We start from the raw sequence: 24,224 nt of genomic DNA on the forward strand, positions 1-24,224 counted from the left end.
AATGCTGGTGAATTTTTTGTGAGGATTCTTTTAAAAATGGCAAATTGTTGAAGAAATGTGGAGAAGTTAATTTAAGATTGGAAAAAATGAGAAACTGAGAGAACCAAGCTTAACAGTTCCTTCCTAGATAACACCCAGTTCCACAAAACAGGTCCAATGCTGGATCTCAGTGAGGAGCATCTGATGTTGTAGCACTGATGGGGCTACATAGATGTGGACTTGATCACTGGAAACCCCATGTAAGAACAAGATACACATATTTTCTATTAATATATATTTATATATTGCATGCATGCATTGCCATGTTGCCTATGGTACAGCCTCTAATATTGAAGTGAACATGGGATGATTTAAATAACTCCTGAAAAGAAAAAGGGAAGAAGAAGAAGAAGAAGAAGAAGAAGAAGAAGAAGAAGAAGAAGAAGAAGAGGAGGAGTTTGGATTTGATGTCCTGCTTTATCACTACCCAAAGGAGTCTCAAAGCGGCTAACATTCTCCTTTCCCTTCCTCCCCCACAACAAACACTCTGTGAGGTGAGTGGGGTTGAGAGACTTCAGCGAAGTGCGACTGGCCCCAGGTCACCCAGCAGCTGCATGTGGAGGAGCGGGGAATCAAACCCGGTTCACCAGATTACGAGTCCACCACTCTTAACCACTACACCACACTGGGTCTCTTACTTAGATGATGTAATTTTCTATCTATCTAAATAGAATTCTATCTATTTATATAGAATGAGTCCACAAGGCCTTCAAGGAACATTGATGAGCACTTAGCATATATATATATATATATATATATATATATATATATGCGTGCATATGCATATATTCTGGTGGCTGAATCAAAACTTCTCTGATGCAGGGTGAAAGATGGCTATATTAAGATTTGAATTCTGCCTCTGCTACAAGTAGTTGCAAGAAAGACATATCGTAGAGTTGGAAGGAACCCAGGATCATCTAACCCAACTCCCTGTAATGCAGGAATATGCAGCTGTCCCATACAGGGATCAAACCTGCAACCTTGGGTTATCAGCACCACGCTCTAGCCAACTGAGCTATCTGGGCTGTTCTGTCAACGTTTCAAAGCTGGAAATAGGGAGGGTCACGTGTGGCTGAAGTATGACTATTCTCAGATCAACTACCCTCTACTACTATGCATGGTGGGCAATAAGAATGCAACAAGAGCCAGCCAGAGTCCTATGCAAGCAGAACCTGAGCAAAACAGCCCACCTGCGATTCCCAGAAATTGCTATCCAGAAGTGTTACAGTGGAGGTAGAACATAGCCATCATGCCTAGTAGCTATTGATAGCCTTATTCTCCATGAATTTGTCTAATCCTCTTTTAAAGGCATCCAAGCTTGGTGGCCCTCAGTGGCTCCTGTGGTAACAAGCGCCACAATTTTAACTATGCAGTGTGTGAAGATGTACTTTCTTTTCTCCAGAATCTCCCAACATTGGATGCCCGTAAGTTATTGTGTTACGAGAGAGACCACCTTTCCAAAGTAAGTTCCATGGAAATCAAACGTGATGCACTTTGGGGTAAATGCAATTAGGAGTAAGCTGTAAATTACCTTCTGTCCTCTCTTGGTCATGTAAAAAGGTCAAAAAAAAAAAAGGTGACCATGGTGTTGCGGTACTCATCTCACTTTCAGGCCGAGGGAGCCGGCATTTGTCCACAGACAGCTTTCTGGGTCATGTGGCCAGCAGGACTCAACTGCTTCTGGCACAATGGAACACCGTGGCAGAAACCAGAGTGCACGGAAACGCCGTTTACCTTCCCGCTGCAGCGGTACCTATTTATCTACTTGCACTGGTGTGCTTTCAAGCTGCTACATCGGCAGGAGCTGGGACAGAGCAATGGGAGCTCACGCCACCAAGGGGGTTAGAACTGCCAACCTTCTGATCGGCAAGCCCAAGAGGCTCAGTGGTTTAGACCACAGCGCTACCCGTGCCCTCTTGGTCATGTGTGTCTGGCTCCATTTTGAGGAGAACCTGTGGCCTTCCAGATTCTGTTGGACTTCAGTTCTCATCAGACCCAAACAGTATGACCAGGAGTCAGGGAAGATGGGAGTTATAACCACTGATTCCCCCATCCCTGGAATAAGCATCACAAATGGTCCTGACAAACCAAACAGCAGCACTTCCTTCCTTGCTGTGAATGCAGCTTCCTGAAATTAGACCAGAAAAAAGTAAATTGATCACGACTGTTGTGAAAGAAACATGTGTCCCAAGGGTGGGGCCCTGAGGAAGTGGAAAGTCTTGCAAAAGCCTTTTTTCTTGCTGTTCTGGTAAGATGCGATATTTTTAGCTTGCAGTTAAGGAAATCTGCTCTTCTTGTCTACTAAATAACTCTGCCACTCTTCACCTGTGCTGAACCCTTCACTTGGGTTACTTGGCAAACTGTAAACAACAACAAGTCATAAACAAAGGGAATATGGAAGAAAGAAGAGGAGACAAAGAAACAGGGCAGTATGAAAAGACAACAGCAAGAGGGTGTGTGTGCGAAAAACCAACAGAATTTAATATTTTCAAATGTTTATTTTTCTGCAAGCGAACAGTGCAAAACACAACGCAGTTTGTTTAGCAAAATGCCTAATCCCAGACTGTTGGAAATGTTTTCCTAACTTTTTCCAGCAGGCAGAAGTTACATTTGCTTGATCCTGATTCTATAGAGTATAAGAAGGAGACACAAACTGTCTTTGAATAGATAGTGATTTCACTTCAGTGCTTAATGCTTCTTATTTGCCTTAAATATCCCTCTAACAGCACACTCATGTGGTGAGTGCTGACAGCAAGGGAGCCAAGACAGGGCCACTGAGAAACAAGAGGGAGGTATTAGCGAACCCAGGAAGACTGAACATGCTAAGAAGACAAAGAATGTTGAGTGTGAGCTGGGGGGGGGGGGGGCTAAAAAAGAGAGAGAAGTGGATAGACTGTAACATTTTGTCTGGTACCTCAGGTTAAGAACTTAATTCGTTCTGGAGGTCTGTTCTTAACCTGAAACTGTTCTTTACCTGAAGCACCACTTTAGCTAATGGGACCTTCCACTGCCGCTGCGGCGCCTGAGCACAATTTCTGTTCTTATCCTGAAGCAAAGTTCTTAACCTAAAGCGTTATTTCTGGGTTAGAAGAGTATGTAACCTGAAGCGTATGTAACCTGAGGTACCACTGTAAATAAAAGGGCATTGCCTAGCAGATCTGGAAAAGGTTAAAGCAATCCTTCTACCTACAATTGAAGACTGCATTCATTGCATCCTATACACTGGTGTTTTCACCTTCTTTTTAAAGGAAAAACAAGGATTGTTTTATCCCAGCCTGCACCAGTAGTCTTCAGTTAGATGTCAGTTAGCTTCGAGGAACCTTTAAGCACATACTCCCCTCCCCCCTCAGCATTCAGTCTTTTCTTTAAGGGAAGAAACTGCAGGAGTTTTCCATTGCATTAGAAAGACCGGAGAGCCGCTTTGTGAACAGAGCATCTCTTTCATGTGCTTGCAATAGAAGGTACATGAAATGTGGGAAGTTTGTATTTGGATCTCCCAACATTCCCCCCCCCCCCCGCTTTACAATGACCAGGAGTGAGGATTAGTTACAGGTAGGTAGCCGTGTTGGTCTGCCATAGTCAAAACAAAATAAAAAATAAAAAAATCCTTCCAGTAGCACCTTAGAGACCAACTAAGTTTGTTCTTGGTGTGAGCTTTCGTGTGCATGCACACTTCTTCAGATACACTGAAACAGAAGTCACCAGACCCTTATATATAGTGAGAGCGTGGGGGGGGGGGTTATTACTCAGAAGGGTGGTGGGAATGGGTGATTGGCTGATAGGTGTGGTAAACCTGTTGACAACTGTTAACCACTGCAATTGGTCTTACAGGAAAAAGCAAGGGGTGAGATGGCTAAAAATAGCTTTATCATGTATAATGTGATAAGAATTCAATGTCTCTATTCAGACCAGGTCTCTCCATGGTTTTAAGTTTGGTAATAAGTTGCAATTCAGCAACTTCTCTTTCCAGTCTATTTCTGAAATTCTTTTGTAATAAGACAGCTACTTTGAGATCTTGTATAGAAAAGCAATGACAAACCTAGACAGCATCTTAAAAAGCAAAGACATCACCTTGCCGACAAAGGTCCGTATAGTTAAAGCTATGTTTCTCCCAGTAGTAATGTACGGAAGTGAGAGCTGGACCATCAAGAAGGCTGATCGCTGAAGAATTGATGCTTTTGAATTATGGTGCTGGAGGAGACTCTTGAGAGTCCCATGGACTGCAAAAAGATAAAACCTATCCATTCTCAAGGAAATCGGCCCTGAGTGCTCACTAGAAGGACAGATCCTGAAGTTGAGGCTCCAGTACTTTGGCCACCTCATGAGAAGAGAAGACTCCCTGGAAAAGACCCTGATGTTGGGAAATATGGAGGGCACAAGGAGAAGGGGATGACAGAGGATGAGATGGTTGGACAGTGTTCTCGAAGCTACTAACATGAGTTTGGCCAAACTGCGGGAGGCAGTGAAGGATAGGCGTGCCTGGCGTGCTCTGGTCCATGGGGTCACGAAGAGTGAGACACGACTGAACGACTGAACAACAACAACAAAAATAGAATGTCCTGGGAGATTTAAGTGTTCTCCTACTGGTTTCTCTGTCTTGTGATTCCTGATGTCAGATTTATGTCCATTTATCCTTTGGCGTAGGGTTTGGCCTGTTTGTCCAATATAGAGAGCTGAAGGGCACTGTTGGCATTTGATGGCATACACAATGTTAGAAGATGAGCAATTAAATAGTCCTGAGATGGTATGTTTTAATCAGAGCAACAGCTCAGGGGCATGGGCTGTTTGAACCTTTCACTCCATGCCACTTCCCTGATCTGAATACTACTTCCCTCCTCCAGTCAGAACAGAGGAGGGGCCACAGTGGAATGCTGTATGGTGGAAATGCCCTGTGTAGGAGAACACAAACTTTGTATGCAAAAGGTCTGAGGTCCAAAGCCTGGAATCTCCTGGAAGGGGCTGAGAGCAACTCCAGTCTGAATTCCTGGAGAGCCACTGCTAGCTGAGACATACTGTGTTGAATGGACCAATTCCACTGGCTCAAGTATAAGCCACTTTCCTGTGCTCCTGGGACTGAATCCTGGCAGTGCTTGCAAGAACCCACTTTGATTTTCCCCTAAAAGCAATTTTTTTGTTGGGTGGGTGATTTAGATCTGGGAAACTGCATGTGGGAAAGTGTTGAAACACTCCCACCCCCAGTACTGCTGCTCCAATCGAAATATAATTTACCAAAGTAAAATATAACAGGAGATTTTTTAAATTTATGTATTGCCTTATAGCCCACCTTTTCCTCCAATGCGCTCAAGGTGGCCCACATGGTCCTCTTGTTCTTCCGACAGCAACTTTCTGAGGTAATTTAGACTGAGAAGCAATGACTGGCTCAAGGTCACCCAGTGAACTTCATGGCCAAGCAGGGATTTGAACAATGTCTCCCACATCCTAGCCTGACACTTTGACCACTACACCACAGTGGTGGATCTCCCATGCTACGTCTGTTTTGGCCCTCACAGGACCACCTTTCTGTATCATGCATTGCCTCCTGTATGGAGGTTGTATAAGGGGGGGGGAATAAAATATGAATAAAGGTCTCATGCTCGGCTTTCATGTTGTCTTTTCTGGATAAGTTGGCTTCCAAGAAAAACAAGCTATATGTGATGGTTAATTAATGGCAGTATCCTATAGGCCAGGTGTGGGCAACCTGAAGCCCAACTTGTGACCCACGTCTACTCAGAAGTAAGTCCTACTGTATTCACTTAGTCCCAGGTAAGTTAAGTTCAGTATTTCAGAATTTGAACTGGCCTGCCCTTTACCCACAAGCGCAGCTCTTGAGATGGGCTGCCTTCTGATAAGGGCAGGCTTGCAATCCTCTGCCAAAAAGGAGATGGATATCAGCACAAGAGTCTGAGGTGATGAGAAATCATGTTAACATCTCTGCTCATCAGATTTTGCTGTCTGCCTTTCGTTTCCTCTGCCACACAAAGCTTCCTCAAAGTCACTCATAAGCAACATCAGCGCACTGTGAAACAAGCATGCATTTCACGCACACCAAAAACCCATTTAGCACTTCCTGTGATTTCCACTTAGTGGAGAAATAGTTGGGATCGGAAAACTTGCTCATTTATATAATTAACAATACATTTTATCAACCCTCAGTTTCCCATATCAGGGGCTTCACACACTATTCATGTTGCCAAAAAAGAATCCCTTTAAAGTGAATGAAATAAAAGAAGATGCAAAGAGGCATTGATCTGCTTCACTTTTTTTAGCAAGAAAAGAAGAGAAATAAAAATGCAATGGGTTTTATGTTTGCTGTGCCATTTAAGCAGCTGATAAAAGACTGAATAAAATAAACATGCTACCGGTAGAAGACGAAGCATGAGAAAATTAGGTCACACACATATACACGCACCTAGGCTATGTAGGTATACTAAGATACTATGATTTGTAAAATGTATACAGTGGTACCTCGGGTTAAGTACGCTTCAGGTTAAGTACGCTTCAGGTTAAGAACTCCGCTTAAGAAGAGAAATCGTGCTCTGGTGGCGCAGCGGCAGCAGGAGGTCCCATTAGCTAAAGTGGTGCTTCAGGTTAAGAACAGTTTCAGGTTAAGAAAGGACCGTTGGAACGAATTAAGTACTTAACCCAAGGTACCACTGTAGTATGGACATAATCTGCTATGGAGGGAGTGAAGAACCTCAGGCCTGAGGACCTCCAGGCTGCTCTATACAGTATGTGCTGGGGGCTGGACTGAGGAGGAATGGTGAAGGCTGCCCTCCCCCCTTCTCCTGAACCTTCCTGAGAACAGGAGGACAGTATAGATTTAGAACAGTGGTTTGCAGAAGGTTACAGTTCGGAGGCTGCAGAGGCAGAAGCTAAGAAATATTGGAAGAAGAACAGCAGGAAGAGGAGGAAACACCAGGGGAGAGACAGCTGACAGACTCAGTGTCCTTGGAAAGCATTCCTGACCCTTCCCCCCTCCCAGAACCAGGCATGCATTATAAGTAGTAGAACAGAAAACTCAGAGGCAGAAAGCTCAGATTAGCCAGTGCAGGGGTGACACAGAATAGGGACGACATAGGGGGCGATGAGAGACTTTACTTGGAGCAATGTCATTGATGGATAGGGACTACAGTCTTTTGTCTCTCTGTAAATCCTGAATAAATTACGTGGTAAGGACTCTTCTTGTTAACTGCTTTTTTGCCACCACTGAGAGAGAAAAAGGACTCCCTGAACCTTGACAATATGACCCCTCAGGACACCTCCCCACCTCATTGACCCTGCTCTGCTCCTTTCCTGAGTGCTAATGCTTGGCTGGAAAAAGCCTCTCTTGGAGTGTTAATGATGTGAACTCCTCCATCATAAGCTGAGGTTATATATTTGCATTAATAAACCATATATCATAAAGAGTGTTGTTTTTAATAGAAAAAGAGGTGCTGTTATTCACCCTGAAGTTGTGACAGTAAGTGCCACACTTTAAACCTTGGAGTTCTTGTTATTAAATATACCAAGAAGAAAGTGCACCAAGAACTCTGGCCAGTAAATTTCAATGGTGGGAATAAATCCTACTCACAAGTCAAAAGTCAAACAAAAGTATGTATTCTGAAAAGAATTACAAACTTAAACAGTGTATATGTATGGATGTGCCGGTGCAAGAAGTCATACATAGGCAAGAGCACCAGACCGATAAAATTACGTATAAATGAACACCGTTCACGAATCCGCAACAGGATATTAGAAGCCCCACTAGTAGAACATTATATACAACAGAAACACCAGGAAGATGATTTTGTATTTTTCATTTTTTGGAAACCCAGAGTAGACTTACTCAACCGGAGGGACATCAACAGACTACTATTACAACAGGAAGCACGATACATCCATTTACTTGAGACAATGACCCCTATGGGTCTGAATAGTTATCAGGACTATACTTCCTTCCTTTAAGATCTAGAACTCCCTGCCCTCTGAACTTTAGAACTTTATGCCTTTAAGAAGATTTGGAGGTTATCCTCCTCCCCTTTTAAGTGCATATAAAAGGCATCAGGCTACTTTCAAACTGAAAACGCACAGAAAAGCTTAAGATACACATTGATCAATTCACACCTAGGTAAGGAAATATACGGTTATAAGATGCTTTATAATTTTCAATTGGTGAAAAGTTGGACATTTGAAGTGAAATCAGTGAATATAATAGGTGATAGCTATGTAATGTTAGGTTAAAATAGTATATAAGAAGTTAAGATTTTGTTTTTATATTAGAAGTTATGAGTATGAATAAGCTGATAGAGATAAAATAAGATGTTATTTGAAGACGAAGAATAATGGTGAATGATTGTTATAATAGTTACAAAGTTACTAAAGTAAATTAGAATTGAACGCAGAAGAGAGAACGGAGGAAGTCCTTTGAATAAGATTGGAAATAAGATCAAGATAGTTAAATAGGTGTTTTATGTATTTTGTTTATATTTTGTATGAGTTTTTTCTTTTTCTTTGTTTAATGTGTTGTTGTATGTAGTATGTTTGTAATGTTTTATATACGTTTGTTATTTTTCTTGAAAAACCAATAAATTCTTATAATTTTCAATTCGATTCAAAACATGTTATTATTGCTAACATTCATTATTTTCATTTGCTACACCACTGAAATTATACGATATATTCATACAAGTATTACAAATTAACACGACCCATAAAAAATAGGTACGGAACCAAATGTTATATAATGCTGTATATAAAATTTATAAAGCTTATAATTTATGACAATTTAGAATTCGAATGTAATTTTTTATATATTGTTTGATATTACCAGCTGACGAAGGTATCCACATCGAAATAGGGCCCTGTCCTGGTTTTCGACCCAGAATCGACTCTTAACTTCCGCTCAATACATGAAACGGCTTATATGAATTTGTTGTTATTTAAAAACTTTTGTATCCGTATACTGTAACGAATTATTGTGCCACACATACTATTGTGAGTTTTGAAGCTGTAATCTTTGTTTAAGTTTGTATTCTTTGTTTAAGTTTGTAATTCTTTCCAGAATACATACTTTTGTTTGACTTTTGACTTGTGAGTAGGATTTATTCCCACCATTGAAATTTACACACACGCACACACTACTACTACTACTACACACTGTTGGAGAAGTGAGAACTGCATTTCAGGTCAAAAAGTGTAAAACCTTAAACCTACATTTAAAGGTAGGTTCACTTTTAAACATGAGCTAAATCAAATTTCTCCTCCATGCCTCCCAGCATGTCAAATGTACTAAGTATGTGGGTATGCAAACATTCTTCATGACCTGAAGGCCAGTTACAGCTCCCTCCAAGACCACATTGACAGTGAAGAAGCCTCCGCACACTTTCAGCTTCCCAGAAACCGTTAAGCTCCAACTCCAGCTTTGTCTCTCTTACTGATCCTCGCTCAATCTGTTTTGACCTTGCAGCACTGCCTTCTGTCTCTGTTGCCACACTGGCTTTCTTTCATTAGAACTGATGAGACAGTTGCTACGGGCTCTTTCTCTAACACCACACACACACAAAACCATTAAGTTCAAAAAGAAAGGCAATCTTTTTGTATGAAAGCAACTGCCTACACTTAAAATCCACAATCTGTCAAATACTAATAACCTCCTTCGGTTTACCTGCTTGGGTCCACAGCGCATGTTTTTTTTTTTTTTAAATTATTATTAATGCAATCATTCATCCTTCCTTTACTTAGGGTTTCCTTCTCTAAACTGTGCATATTCCTAGTGTTGAGACTGACGCTTGCCTCTTCCCACCCCAAAAATTAGAAAGGGACAGTACAAAATTGGCTGTTTCCACCTGCCTTGCTACACTGTCCAGAATAAGCATCCTTCATAATGGAGATGCTTCTAGAACAGTGGTTCTATTTATACCCCGCCCATCTGGCTGGGTTTTCCCAGCCACTCTGGGCGGCTTCCAACAAAATATTAAAAAACAATAGTATATTGAACATTAAAAGCTTCCCTAAACACGGCTGTCTTGAGATGTCTTCTAAAAGTCTGGTAGTTTTTTCTCTCTTTGACATTTGGTGGGAGGGTGTTCCACAGGGCGGGTGCCACTACCGAGAAGGCCCTCTGCCTGGTTCCCTGTAACTTGGCTTCTCGCAGCGAGGGAATCGCCAGAAGGCCCTCAGCACTGGACCTCAGTGTCCGGGCAGAACGATGGGGGTGGAGATGCTCCTCCCCAGCACCCCTACCCTGTAAATATATATACAGTGGTGCCCCGCTAGACGAATGCCTCGCTAGACGAAAAACTCGCTAGACGAAGGCATTCGTCTAGCGGAAGGCTGCTCCGCTAGACGAAAAAGTCTATGGGGCTGCCTCGCAAGACGAAAAATTTTCGTCTTTTTTTTTCTTCGTTTTGCGGAGTGCGGCTGCCATTGCCGCTCCGCAAGACGAAAAACCCGCTAGACGAAAATTTTCGCAGAACGAATTATTTTCGTCTAGCGGGGCACCACTGTATACACGCACGCACACACACACACACACACACACACACAACTGTTCTTAACCTGAGGTACCACTTTAGCTAATGGGGCTCCCCCCCCCCCCCGCCACCATGCCGCCACCACGTGATTTCTGTTCTCATTCTGAAGCATTGAAGCAAAGTTCTTAACCCAAGGTACTATTTCTGGGTTAGCGGCACCTGTAACCTGAAGCATCTGTAACCTGAAGCATCTGTAACCTGAGGTACCACTGTACACCTCTGGTGTCTTCCTGCCATCCCCTTGCCTCTTAGTGCCCCCCTAGGAAATCCCACCGCCCCCAAGGGGTGGTACCACCCACTCTGGGAACCACTGTTCCAGAAGAACTCTGAGATGGGAAGGGCTCTGCATTTGCCACTGTTTCTGCCTGCATTGCTCCACACATAAGCCCTGAGAGCCTTCATAAGGGAGCTGCTCCTGGGAGATCTCTGAGGGGACTTTTGGGTTGATATTTGGGAGGCTTGCTAAAGTACCATTGGCATCAGTTGTGGACCATGAAGTTACTGGAGACTGTTACTTGACCAAATGCTGAGCTTCCTGCTCACAAGTAGAATGATAATGATATCGCTACAGTGGGCTCCTCATCCCAAAACAACAACTTTTGAACAATTCCTCTATGCCTCTGTTCCTCAGCCTAGAGTTTGCAGGTGTTGTTGGCTAATTGCCACGAATGATGGGGTATGTAGTCCAACCAGGGGACCAAGGTTGGAGAATGCTGCTCTATGGGACAGGCAGCAGGGGCAAGCAAGGGTTGCCTTATCCTCCCTATTCAATGGAGACCCACCTCAAGCAGCTCCTGAGTCCTTCACTTCCACATTTCTTTTTGGTAGAGGGGGAGGAGAAGCCCAAGTAAATAAGTAAAACAACACAGCAAAACAATAGCCCGCCCTCCCACAGACACATTTAAAAGGCTATATAATATTGATCAGGTTGAAGATGAACGTTTTCGCCTGGCAAGCCTAAAAATACAGGTATATAATGAAGTTACCAGGCTTCTACTGTTTCCACGCAGAATTCGCATGATTTTTAACATGGCATGCTGCAGCTTTAAATGCATAGTACAGATGGGGTCTTTTTATTATTAAAAAATCTGGATAGTGGGATAATTTTAATAGTTGTTTTTAAATATTTTTTTCTAATTGGCTCTTTTATGTGGCTGGATTGTTTTTGTTTTGATCTCTGTGCTTAAGGATGCAGGAAGGGCCCTTCAGGATCAAAGGCCAATCCAATCTAGCATCCTGTTTCCCACCTCAGCCGGCCAGATGCCCCTGGGAGGCCTGCAAACAGGTCTTGAAGGCGCTGTTGTTCCCCAGGAGTCCAAGTTCTTCCATTTCTGTTACCTGTTCCAAGCCCCTGGGATGGAGTGGGATGGATGTTAAAGGAAGAAAAGCTTCTGGAGCCTGTAGCAAGCCTCATTTGACAAGTAGCTCAGTGGAGAGTTGCCAGAAGCACTCTAAAACACTTTGTACTGCCAGTTTGGTAGGCATTATCTGAGGAGTGATTTACCAGTGGTGTGTACACTGCTGTAGAACCGGTCTGTGCTATGAAAGACTGGGCCCTGCCTCTTCTCCCCATCCGCACCCCACCAATTGCCTTTCCCTCTCTCTTGCCATTCATAGACCACATGTATCCAACATACTTTCAGGAAGAGAGACGACAGAGAGATGCTTCATTCTCTGTGCTGTTGCGCGAGTCTTTCAAAGTGGCTCGTTTTAACTCTTTGCCAGAATTTGCAGCGCAGGAAAGTGTTTAGCTGCACATACCTTCAAACTTAATGATGAGGGCAAAATTGCTTTCCTTTCTGCTACTTATGTACGCAAGGGAATCTATTTATGGCGTAATTGTACTTAGAAACCGTTCACCTAAATTAAGGTGGTTAAGTGGCAGCAGCAAATGAATGCTAGAGGTAGCAGTACAGTTGTGCTGAATTCTGAAAATAAAATGCATAAAAAAGTTGTTAATGCTTTATAAGTCTGATACATAGCCTGTAGAAGAGATATTAGGTCCCAGAACCCGCCCCGCCCCCCTTTTAGGTCTGCATTGCAGACGGAATAAATTTCTCCCCCATCCCTAATGACATCTTGCCACGTGAGTTGGGAAGATCAGGCTTTTCCCACTGAGGGAGGTGAGAACAATATGGGATAGAATGGTATGGAATTGGAGAACTTTGGCCAAGCAAGCAGCCTAAATAACCATCCCTTGAAGAGTTAAATCATTGAAGCCAAACCTGAGAAATAAACATCCAGGACCTCAGGTTGTTGTTGTTGTTCAGTCGTTCAGTCATGTCCGACTCTTCGTGACCCCATGGACCATAGCACGCCAGGCACCCCTATCCTCCACTGCCTCCTGCAGTTTGGCCTAACTCATGCTAGTCGCTTCAAGGACACTGTCCAACCATCTCATCCTCTGTCGTCCCCTTCTCCTTGTGCCCTCCATCTTTCCCAACATCAGGGTCTTTTCCAGGGAGTCTTCTCTTCTCATGAGGTGGCCAAAGTATTGGAGCCTCAACTTCAGGATCTGCCCTTCCAGTGAGCACTCAGGGTTGATTTCTTTAAGGATGGATAAGTTTGACCTTTTTGCAGTCCGTGGGACTCTCAAGAGTCTCCTCCAGCTCAGGTAAGCTAACTCAAATACCCAAAGACAGATGATCACCAAAGCTATAGGCTGAAGCTGATGTGTTTTGTAAAGTGTAAATTAGGTAAGTCTGCCTTCAAATATGAACTGAATTCAATTTCCCCCCCATTCCTGTGCTTGGCTCCAGCAAAACTCTCGATTATTTCCACTAGTACAGTGCCATTGTTCCCCTGGAGCAGTTGTCAGCTATTCTCGGTTGCATGAATGGGAACAGATGAACTTCAGCTCCCACTAGGTTTGAAGTTCTTAAAATAGGACTGATTTGGCTGTGCTGTGTGGTTGTGGGGAAATGCATCAACGAGGTAAGATGGGGACCAGAACCTACTAGTCTGTTGACGTGGGGTTGCTGCAGTGTGGGAGACCAATGTACATAACTGGATGGTTGCAATGTTTACTCTGGGTCTCTTGTCCCTGTATTATTTCATTTGCTGGACTTTCACAGTTCCACAGAAATGGCTGAGCCTGTTTCCCCACCAAAATCAAATTGAAAGGCCTACTTTTCCTTTCATAGAGTACGTCTGCCAGCTCGAATGAGCACTACACAAACATTCACAAGAAAACTACCATTTGTGTAGTATATATGTACATATCCCTCCCATCCCCATTTATATGGGCAAACTAAAAGGCATATGGCACATGGCACTGAATGCACCGTCACGTTTAATGTACAAGTTTTTTAGGCAGACCGACTCTGCATTACAAAGATTCCTGCAAACTTGACATGAAGGCTGGCAACATTAACCGTTCCTTCCACGGGCTACAAGGTCAGTTTCTCAACAGAACAGTCCAAAATACCGATAGTCCAGGGGATCAAATACTCATTCTCACGCCTAACAGTGTAGCCCACTCCTGCCCATTCCCCACCCCACCCCCCGGCCAAAGCATACCAAAATAAATATTTTTGAATGTTTGTTTTTCTTTTTTGCCGGGTGGGGTGGGGAATAGGAGTACATTGTCAATTCAAATTAACCAGCTTTAAATAATGTAAATGTACAAACCTTCTCCCTTCGGTATTTTTAAATTTTTAATTTTGCTCCGAAAGGTTTTTCTTGGCTGGTGCTTTTCAGTCCGAGAACATGGGGAGTGTGTGTAAGGAATGGCTCGTTTTAAGTGCTTATTGGGAACGACTTGAGTTTGTGGCATCGGCTGGCTTTCACCTGTCGCAAACGAAAGAAAAGAAAACCCTGAAGAGCAGTAGAAGCACAGGATCAGCAGTTGACTTCTTGCTGCCCGAGGCTCAGGAGAAGACGCCCCCTCCCATTGTATGAAGAGGAGCTGACTAGGCTGCCAAGAAGGGCTGTAACTCAATGGCAGAACATTTTCAGATCTGGTCCCTGATATCTCCAGGTTGGACTGGAAAGGACTCCTGCTTGAAAGAACCTCAGAGAGCCTCTGCCACTGACTGTCAACAATAATGAGTTAGAAAGGCCAACGGTATGACAGTTCCTGATGTTCCTATGTTGCTGCCGGAGGCAAAGAATGAGATGCTACCACCTACTCCCATTCTACATACAAAAACTGACTGGTTTGAAAGTTTAATCTTACTTGAACACCAGCAATGGGATAGCATCCACCACTGAGATGGGCAGACTACATCAGAGGGTTCATAATAGACCATGTAGCATACATAGCTCTGATGACCTGCAGAAGGGAATGGATGAGGGTGCTCAGTAGGAATGGCAAAGGGACTGCCACTGCTGCCTGCTCCCCCACCCCAATATCTTCCACCTAAGGCAATCATCTCACTTTCCCTAATGGTAGGGCCTGCCCTGTGCCAGAGTGCCCGGAGACCCAGCCAGATGGGCAGGGTATAAATAATAAATTATTATTACTTGTTTCTTTTTCTGAAGGCTATAATACAGGCATCCCCAAACTCGGCCCTCCATATGTTTTGGGACTACAATTCCCATCACCCCTGACCACTGGTCCTGTTAGCTAGGGGTGATGGGAGTTGTAGTCCCAAAACATCTGGAGGGCCGAGATTCAGGATGCCTGACAATTCTACACCTTTGGAACTAGCATGACTCAATAGACTCTGCTTTAGAAGAAATTCAAATGCTTACACAGAGTAGGAAGCCAAAGTTTTGCCACCTGAACTTGCTAGGTACCATTTTACACAGAGGCCATTCTGGTTTTGCATCCAGGTATTTGCGCAACAGACAGCTGCAGCCAACCACAGCTCCCTGGCAAGTGTACTTCTAGTAATACACAACTGCAAACACATTTGCTGCATTTGCACTTTATACTTCTGAGTGGGCACTCTTAAAACATTTTAGGTGTACACCTAAATTGCAACAAAGAAGTGACCTTGGAGAACTTAACTCTTACGAAATACAATATTGATGACCCAGTTGAGATAAGGAAGTGGCAGCATATCAAACTGCAATTAGGAGGGAGACGGTCATCCAAAATCTTTGAGCTGTCACCATAATTTATTGCAGGAGCAGTTTGAAGGAGAGGACATAACCAGAGAGCCTACCAGAGCTTGGCTAGAGATTTATGTGGGGCATGATCCAGACATGATCCAGATGTACTTTGATGTTCTTTTGCTATCAGCTGATGGGTGGTGGGAGTGTGATTTGCTCCCACAAAGAAACAATTGGCAGCTTACTTTAAGCTCCCAGTTGTTCCTTTGAAGCCCTATCCTCACCTGCTCCACACCTGGCATCATGCATAACATCTGGTGTAGAGTGGGTGGGTGTGGCTATGCGATGTAGAGACAGGTAAGGACACAGCTTCAAAGGAACAACTGGGAGCTTGAAAGGAGATCCTGATTGTTGCTTTGCTGGAGTAAGGCATCCTGCCAGCACCCATCAGCTGGTGTGTGGTGGGAACCCACATTGCTTTAGTTTCAAAACAGGAGGTTCAAAGAGCGATGCAGGTCTGATTGCAAAAGGCCACCATGTACTTGGAAGTCCCAGCGATCAGGGCTTTCAAGAACAGCATCTACTGGCATCTTAGTGATGCCGGGTGATTGAGAGGTGGGAGGCCCTGCCCCCCTGTCAAATTAAGCCTGGCCAGGGTAAAACGATAAGAGATCTGGTCCACCAGCCAGAGAAAGGTTCCTTGCTCCTGCTCTAACTGATTGTTATCCCTTGAGTCGGGAAGGAAATTGCCTTCCAATTAGACTTGCTTCCAATGTTTCCCTTCCTGTAGAATGTAGCTTATGTCAGTTGCTGAAATCGTCTGAAGCAATCTTCAGACTGATTGGCCTGTACTGCTGTGTTTCTCTCTCACACACCAGTCTGTCACACAAAGATATGGTTTGCGCAGGTCAGCCTTCTTTTGCACAAGGGAAATGGGCTTTTTTTAGTCCGCAGCGGTCAACAAATGCCATCTTAAGTAAGATTGGCACAGTAGAGTTTGTAGCCAAAAACAATCGCCTTGGGGCCCAGTTAATCTGTGAAAAGCAAAATAACGTCCAGCACTTCAGTTCTTTCTCTACAATAGCTCCCACTGTCAGCAAAATCAGTGACATAAGAGTCTGGGTATCTTGCTTTTCATTTTTCTTTTCTAACATTTTGTGCCCACATGCTTTGCAGTTTGACCTGGGAATGAAGAAGAAATTGTCTGCGTCTTGGCATGAGCCCTTGAAACCGAGGAGGAGGAAAAGGGAGACGGACGAAAGGAAAAATAGCAATTCAAAAAGTTGAACACAAAGGGTCAACGCGGTCAGTGGTCAGTTTGATGAAGGGTGTCCAATACGCTCATTAGATGGAGTAGGCTTAAGCATAATAAAAAGGCTTGAGATATATCTATGTATTTCCCCTCAGCACAGCACAGCGTGTCCTGAAAATTCCTCCGAATTTACAACCAGTGAATGAAAGGGAAACTGTTCCCTGCACAGACAATGAGCTTCACACTGACTCAAAGAAGCCTGACCCGAGGACCACCCCAGAAACACTTCCATTCCTGTCTTCCAGGCCTGGCCAAGAAACCAGCCAGTGCCAAATGCCCTGGAGATAATCATTCCTTTGTTTGGGTTCTGCTTGGCACAAATTTCTAACCACTCTCCAACATGAGAATTTGGATGCTGGCTCTGGCATTCATCGCTTGAGGCACGGGTGGGCAACTTGTTCAACGGTGAAGACCAATGTCAGAAGGGCTATAGCTGCATGTTTCAGCTGAATACAGTAGTGCCAAATTTACAATTGATAGGTGGGGTGTTTTTTGTTGTTGTTGTTTTCGTTTAGGGCAAAGGTTGCCTAGTTTTGTTCAAACCTTCCCAGTCTAGTTTATTCTAGTTTTAAAAGCCCTGGATACAAATGTCTGTTTAAGACTGAAAATGTCATTTCACTGATGCCTACTAGAGATAGTCAGTCAAAACAGTACAGTCGTACCTTGGCACCCGAATGCCTTGGGGGTCGAGCATTCCGGCTCTCAGACGATCGAAAACCGGAAGCGAGTGTTCTGGTTTTCGAACGATCTTTTGGAAGCCGAACGTCTGATGGGGCTTCCGTATCTTCCGATTGGCTTTAGGAGCTTCCTGCAGCCAATCAGAAGCCGTGCTTTGGAAGTCAAACGTTTCGGAAGTTGAACGGACTTCTGGAATGGATTCTGTTCAACTTCTGAGGTATGACTGTATTGCCTATAACCAGTATTGCCTATAACCGCTATTTCACTAGCTGGAATTGGGTGTCCTGTCATAAAAACTTGATATCCTGTTGACCCAGACCCATCCCATTGACCACAATGGCCAACCAGATGCTTCTGAGAAGCCCAACCAGGACAGGAGAGACAATCTCCTCCTATTGCTCCCTAGAAATTAGTACAGTGTCTGAACCTGGAGGTTGCACATAGTAATAATTATTGGAAGCCATTGATAACACCACCTACAGTTGTCCAACCCAGTTTTAAAGCCTTCTAAACTAGTCCCCATCACCACATCTTATAGAAAGGCATTGCATGAATTAATGATGTGTTGTGTGAGGAAGTGCTTCATCTTGAGAATCAGTTTAATTGGGTGACTCTTATCCCATTCAATGTGCACATAGTGAAGGGTCAGTCAAGTCCTTGTATCTCCCCTGATTTGGGGATTGTAGATTTGTAGAGTTGAAAGGGGACTCAAAATTATCTAGCCAAACATGCTACAGATGCAATAAAATAAAATAAATAAATAAACCCCACTACACAGAATCCTAGATTTCTTGTTTTTATTCTTGTTAAAATTAGGTTTTGTGTTACAGTTTTGTGTTACAGTTTTTAACACTCTGTTACTGCTTGAAGTGAAGGCACACAGTCGACACTGCTGCAACCAAGATGAATTGTGTTGCTTGGTAAATTGTTTGTCATTGCCCATTCTTCAAAGTTTCTAAAAAGGGGATGCTATCTATTATAAGATGCTGCATAAATGTTAACTGGTAATTTTTTTTGGGGGGGGGGGTCACATCATGTCTATTTCCTATTTGAAGGTCAGATATTTGTGATATTTTCTAGTACCCTTCATTCATTTTAAGTAGATATAGATATATGTGGTATTGTGTCCCTGAGAAAGAATGTTAGCCAATCATAGTGGTTAACCTTCACATAAGAGAGCCAGTGTAGTGTAGCGGTTGCAGTGCTGGACTAGGACCTAGGAGTCTGGGGTTCGAATCATCACTTGGCCATGAAGCTCACTCAGTGACCTTTGGGCTAGTCACCAGCTCTCAGCCTCACAAGGTTCTTGTGTGGATAAAATGGAGAGGAAGGGAACCATGTATGGGAAATGCCGGATAGAAATGTAATAAATAACTGAATTACCTCTTTCAAGCACCAATTGAAGGGCTGCCTATTCCTCCACCCCTCTTCAGAAACAGGCATCTGAGAGCATTTTAACTTTATACACAGCTGAAGTGGGAAGATGGTTCCGCTCCAGCTGTCTCCTGATGTGGCTCAATCATGCTCTGTAGTACACCTAATAGAAATTTTCCACACACAACTGCAGCTCACTGGCTACCTGGCATGTTCCGTGTGCCCTCCTCCATTGGTGGGCATCCTCCAGCCTTGCTGTTTCATTTGCCAGGCTGTCTTGGCCAAGCCATGCCCATTTTCCATGCATCTGGAATCTTATTTGACACCAGGTGTGGGGCAGGTATAGACATGGCTGCCTTTTGAACGTGGGGTTTGCAGGTGCCTTGCAAGATCTAGGGACGTGGGTGGCACTGTGGTCTAAACCACTGAGTCTCTTGGGCTTGCCGATCGGAAGGTGGGTGGTTCAAATCCCCGCGACAGGATGAGCTCCCGTTGCTCAGTCCCAGCTCCTGCCCACCTAGCAGTTCAAAAGCACATCAAAGTTAAATAGGTACCACTTCGGCAGGAAGGTAAACAGCCTTTCCATGCGCTGCTCTGGTTCACCAGAAGCAGCTTAGTCATGTTGGCCATATGACCCGGAAAAACTTCTGTGGAGAAATGTCGGGTCCCTCGGCCAGTAAAGCAAGATGAGTGCCGCAACTCCAGAGTCATTCATGACTGGACTTAACTGTCAGGGGTCCTTTACCTTTACCTTTTTTTGCAAGATCTAGCTACCAACTGTCAGCTAGACAATTGTCATATTACCCAAATCATTAATTAGTTGACAGTTAGCAGGTATTAATCCATCAAGCATCTTAAAAAGCAGAGACATCACCTTGCCGACAAAGGTCCATATAGTTAAAGCTATGGTTTTCCCAGTAGTAATGTATTGAAGTGAGAGCTGGACCATAAAGAAGGCTGATCGCCAAAGAATTGATGCTTTTGAATTATGGTGCCGGAGGAGACTCTTGAGAGTCCCATGGACTGCAAAAAGATCAAACTTATCCATCCTTAAAGAAATCAACCCTGAGTGCTCACTGGAAGGACAGATCCTGAAGTTGAGGCTCCAGTACTTTGGCTCCAGTACATGAGAAGAGAAGACTCCCTAGAAAAGACCCTGATGTTGGGAAAGATGGAGGGCACAAGGAGAAGGGGACGACAGAGGATGAAATGGTTGGACTGTGTTCTCGAAGCGACTAGCATGAGTTTGGCCAAACTGCGGGAGGCAGTGAAAGATAGGCGTGCCTGGCATGCTCTGGTCCATGAGGTCACGAAGAGTCAGACACGACTGAACAATAACAATCCATCAAGAGCTGCTGAAACTCCCAGTACCAAACTAACAAAAATGGGAGTGTGCATGATTCAGCCTTAACTTTGTGGTATCTCTATCCTTTCTTGAGAAAAAAAATTCAAAATGAGTCCAGTGTCATCAGAATGAAAGGGTTTCTTCCAGTAAATGTATTGCCACAGAGATTTCTGGTCTGATTTCCGAGATTAAAGGGTAGGAGAGGATTCACACTGGACTACCTCTGGAAAATGTTACGGGCTGACATTGATCACCAGGTACTTCTCAGTTCTTTCCCCCCTGCTCTGAACTCTGAAAGAGCTGACTGACTGTTTCCACCCCTTCCCCCAGTGCTGCTTTGTGGACAGAAAAGCAGGGAAGCAGAAGACTCAAGTTAGTTTACACCGATTAACTAGAATTAAAAAGAGTGAACTGTCCCATTTTGGGTTGGTTATGATTAGACTGGGGTGTGGGGTCCCCATATAAGGTGGCCATTTATGTAATCATAGTAATAGTTGTTCAAAGTATTAGTAATTTACAGAAAGATTTGGTGGCTAGGAAGTTTAAGATGTTGCATTTGGCTGCTGTTCCTTCATGCAGGAAAAGACATCTATAGGTAAGTGGTCAAAATAATCCTATATTCATTGCACAGTTTCTTCATAAACAGCTATGTAAATGGATTTGGGGGCTGATGAACCTCTGACGAGAGACACATTAGTATTTATTCCAAGCTATTAGAAAAGAAAATTGGAATAACTTTGGTTCTGGGGGAGTTTAAAGAAATTTCTTTTGAAGCGTTGTCAATCTGTGAATCTTGATAGCAGATTTAGGTACATTGATGAATATGTGACATTTAACATTCTCATTTCATTATGCAGGCAATGACATTTACCAGGTAAGAGATCAAGACTAGTCATATTTAATTGTAGGTTTCTTCGTATAAAAAGGTATGTATATGCATTTTGGGGAACTGGGGAGGAAATGTGCAAGGAAATGCACGTGCTAATTCCAGTCCACAAACCTGAACATTTCCTTAACCTCACTAACTGCCTCCCCCCCCCCCCCACAGCCCACATATATTCAGATGCATACAGCCATCCACAAAAACACATGAACACACCTTATTGTAAGGACGAACCCTCACCCACCCACCCATTCATCCCTGTATGCACACACATCCCTTCCCAAATGCGCGTGCGCGCGCACACACACACCATACACATACTCTGCCTCATTCACACACAGAGATAGCCTTCCGCATGCATGTGAGCATCTGTCCATATGAACATGGACACATCTTTGGCAACACACACACCCCTGTCCAGGCACACATAAACCCCTCAAAAATAAAAACACACAGACAATGACAAAAATCTAGCGACAGCATACAAATCAATATGGCTAACCTGATCCAAAACACCCACCCACCCCACTCACACAGGAAACCAAAGAACACCACAGCCAACCACAAATGAACAATCACACCCTACGCCAATCCTGACCTCTCTCACCGCCAAAGAAACACAAGCAAACAACAGAGAACCTACACAAACAACGCTGACACCAAACCCTACATATATTAAGGAAAATAGAAACAACGTCACCACACCTCACCCATCCCCCCACCCCACACACCTCTTTCACCCTTCTTTCCCTCATGTCTCAACAACCAAAACTGATTTGTAAAAATGTTACATGGAGAAAATACGAGAGAGACATTGCACACACTTTTGTAAATCAAGAAAATCTTTAATAAAATACAAAATAAAAAAATAAAAAAACACACCATACATCATTCCACAATGATACACTCATCCACACAAGCACATCCCCTGTGCACACACCCTGTTTTACATGTGCACACACCCGTACATACACAAATGAACCCCTGTCCATGCATACATGTGCACACACACATACACCCACACAAGCTCCTTTCTACAGCCCCCAAGTTGATGGCCATCTCTAGATCTTGTGGTAGCAGGTTCCATAGTTTAAATATGCAGCATGTGTTCCTGTAGGGTTGGAGTCTCTGTGGCTTAAGTGAAGTGGAATCATGTACAGACAAATCACTCGATCGTGTCCCTGGACTACACTTGAGGAATTACTAATTATTTTACAACATTCATTTAAATCACAGTTGCTCTTGTTGACAACTGTAGTCCTGTAGACCATCTCTCCAACCTGATGTCCTTCAGATGTTTTGGACTACAGTTCCCATCAGCCCAAGCCAGCATAGGAAGTGTAGCCCACAATATCTGGAGGGCACCAGGTTAGTGAAGGCTGCTTTAGAACTTCTTCCAATATATTTATTGTATGTTGGGCTAGTGCCGGAATATATTCTTTAATGCTCAGTTTTTTATTGGTTGGCCAACAATGATTTTTATTGCTGGTTTGAAATTTTGTTGAGATGTTTTCTTTAAGGGAGGGAGGAATCACACCTAGGTGTTAAAGTGTTCTTTGTTAGCCCCCACATGCTCAGCAACACTAACTACCTGTTAAAACTTGTTCTCCTTCAGAAAGTGATTTCATTCTGATTGTAAAATAGCTGCCTGCAATTATGAGGAGCTAATGGAAACCTCATTAATTATTTTGGCAAGACAACATCTAACAAGATATTAGCTTCACTATCATGCAAAACTGATGAAGTTACTAAAAAAAACACGTTTTTAAACTGTCAAAACAAGAACTGCAATCACCAAAAAGGAAACAACCTCCAGAGGGGTAACTGTGTTGGTCTGTTGCAGCAAAAACAACAGTCTTGTGGAACCTCAAACACTGACAAAAATTATAATGACATAAGCTTTCTGGTATTATAATGCTTGATGCTCCATTTCTGAAACAGCTATTCAAGTAACTCTCAAAGCACCTATAAAATAGGAAACATTACCACTGGATTTTTTTATTTTGTTTTACATAATTTGAATGTTCTTTTCTGCACCGTATCTGAGGTTTGTTGTCCTTTCATGTAAGGCTTTCCACAGCTTCTCTTTTAAACACCGTTATTTTTCAGTTTCCAGAACAGTGGTTGCATACACACTATATCTGTAAAGCACATTCAAAGCACATTTTTCCCCCTCAGAGGATTCTGGGTGCTGTAGTTCTTTAAGGGTTGCAGAGAATTGTAACTCTGTGATGGGTAAACTACAGTGCCCAGAATTCTTTGAGGGAAAGAATGTGCTTTAAAGGTTTAGTGTGTGTGCAGCCACACGTTAGTCTGCTGTAGCCAAAGCAGAAAAGGGGGCCTTGTGGCACATTCAAGGCTAAGAATTTGCTGTGGAATAAGGTTTTGTGGGCCACAGTCCACTTCATCAGATGCATGAATTACTACCACAATACTCACCTGCAGTACCTCCTGCGGAGCTCACAAAAGGTCTCAGTAACAATTCCCTCGGAAATCCACAGTGTATGATGGACCGCTCATTCCATGTTTACACTGGCTCAGAATCTCCTGCACTGAACACACCGCCTTTAACATGACCACATTTCATTCAGTGCCAAGATTTGATACCCATACTCTTCTATTCTGTACAGAAAAGAGATCCACAGAGATTCTCTCTTCTATTCTGTACGGAAAAGAGATCCACAGAGATTCTCTGCTCCAGAGAAGCGGACACGGGGCAATGGATTCAAACTACAAGAATGAAGATTCCACCTAAACATTAGGAAGAACTTCCTGACAGTGAGAGCTGTTCGGCAGTGGAATTTGCTACCAAGGAGTGTGGTGGAGTCTCCTTCTTTGGAGGTCTTTAAGCGGAGGCTTGACACCCATCTGTCAGGAATGCTTTGATGGTGTTTCCAGCTTGGCAGGGGGTTGGACTGGATGGCCCTTGTGGTCTCTTCCAACTCTATGATTCTATGATTCTATGAATGCATGGGGTGGAGGCTGATAACGGTACATTTAAGTAGGGTGATGGGGGGGATTGCTCACACCATTTTGTGGCCCTTATTTTTCCGTTCTTTTTGATGTGGTAGCCATTTTGTGTTG

The sequence above is a fragment of the Lacerta agilis genome, chromosome 5, assembly GCF_009819535.1.
Source record: "Lacerta agilis isolate rLacAgi1 chromosome 5, rLacAgi1.pri, whole genome shotgun sequence".
NCBI lineage: Eukaryota > Metazoa > Chordata > Lepidosauria > Squamata > Lacertidae > Lacerta > Lacerta agilis.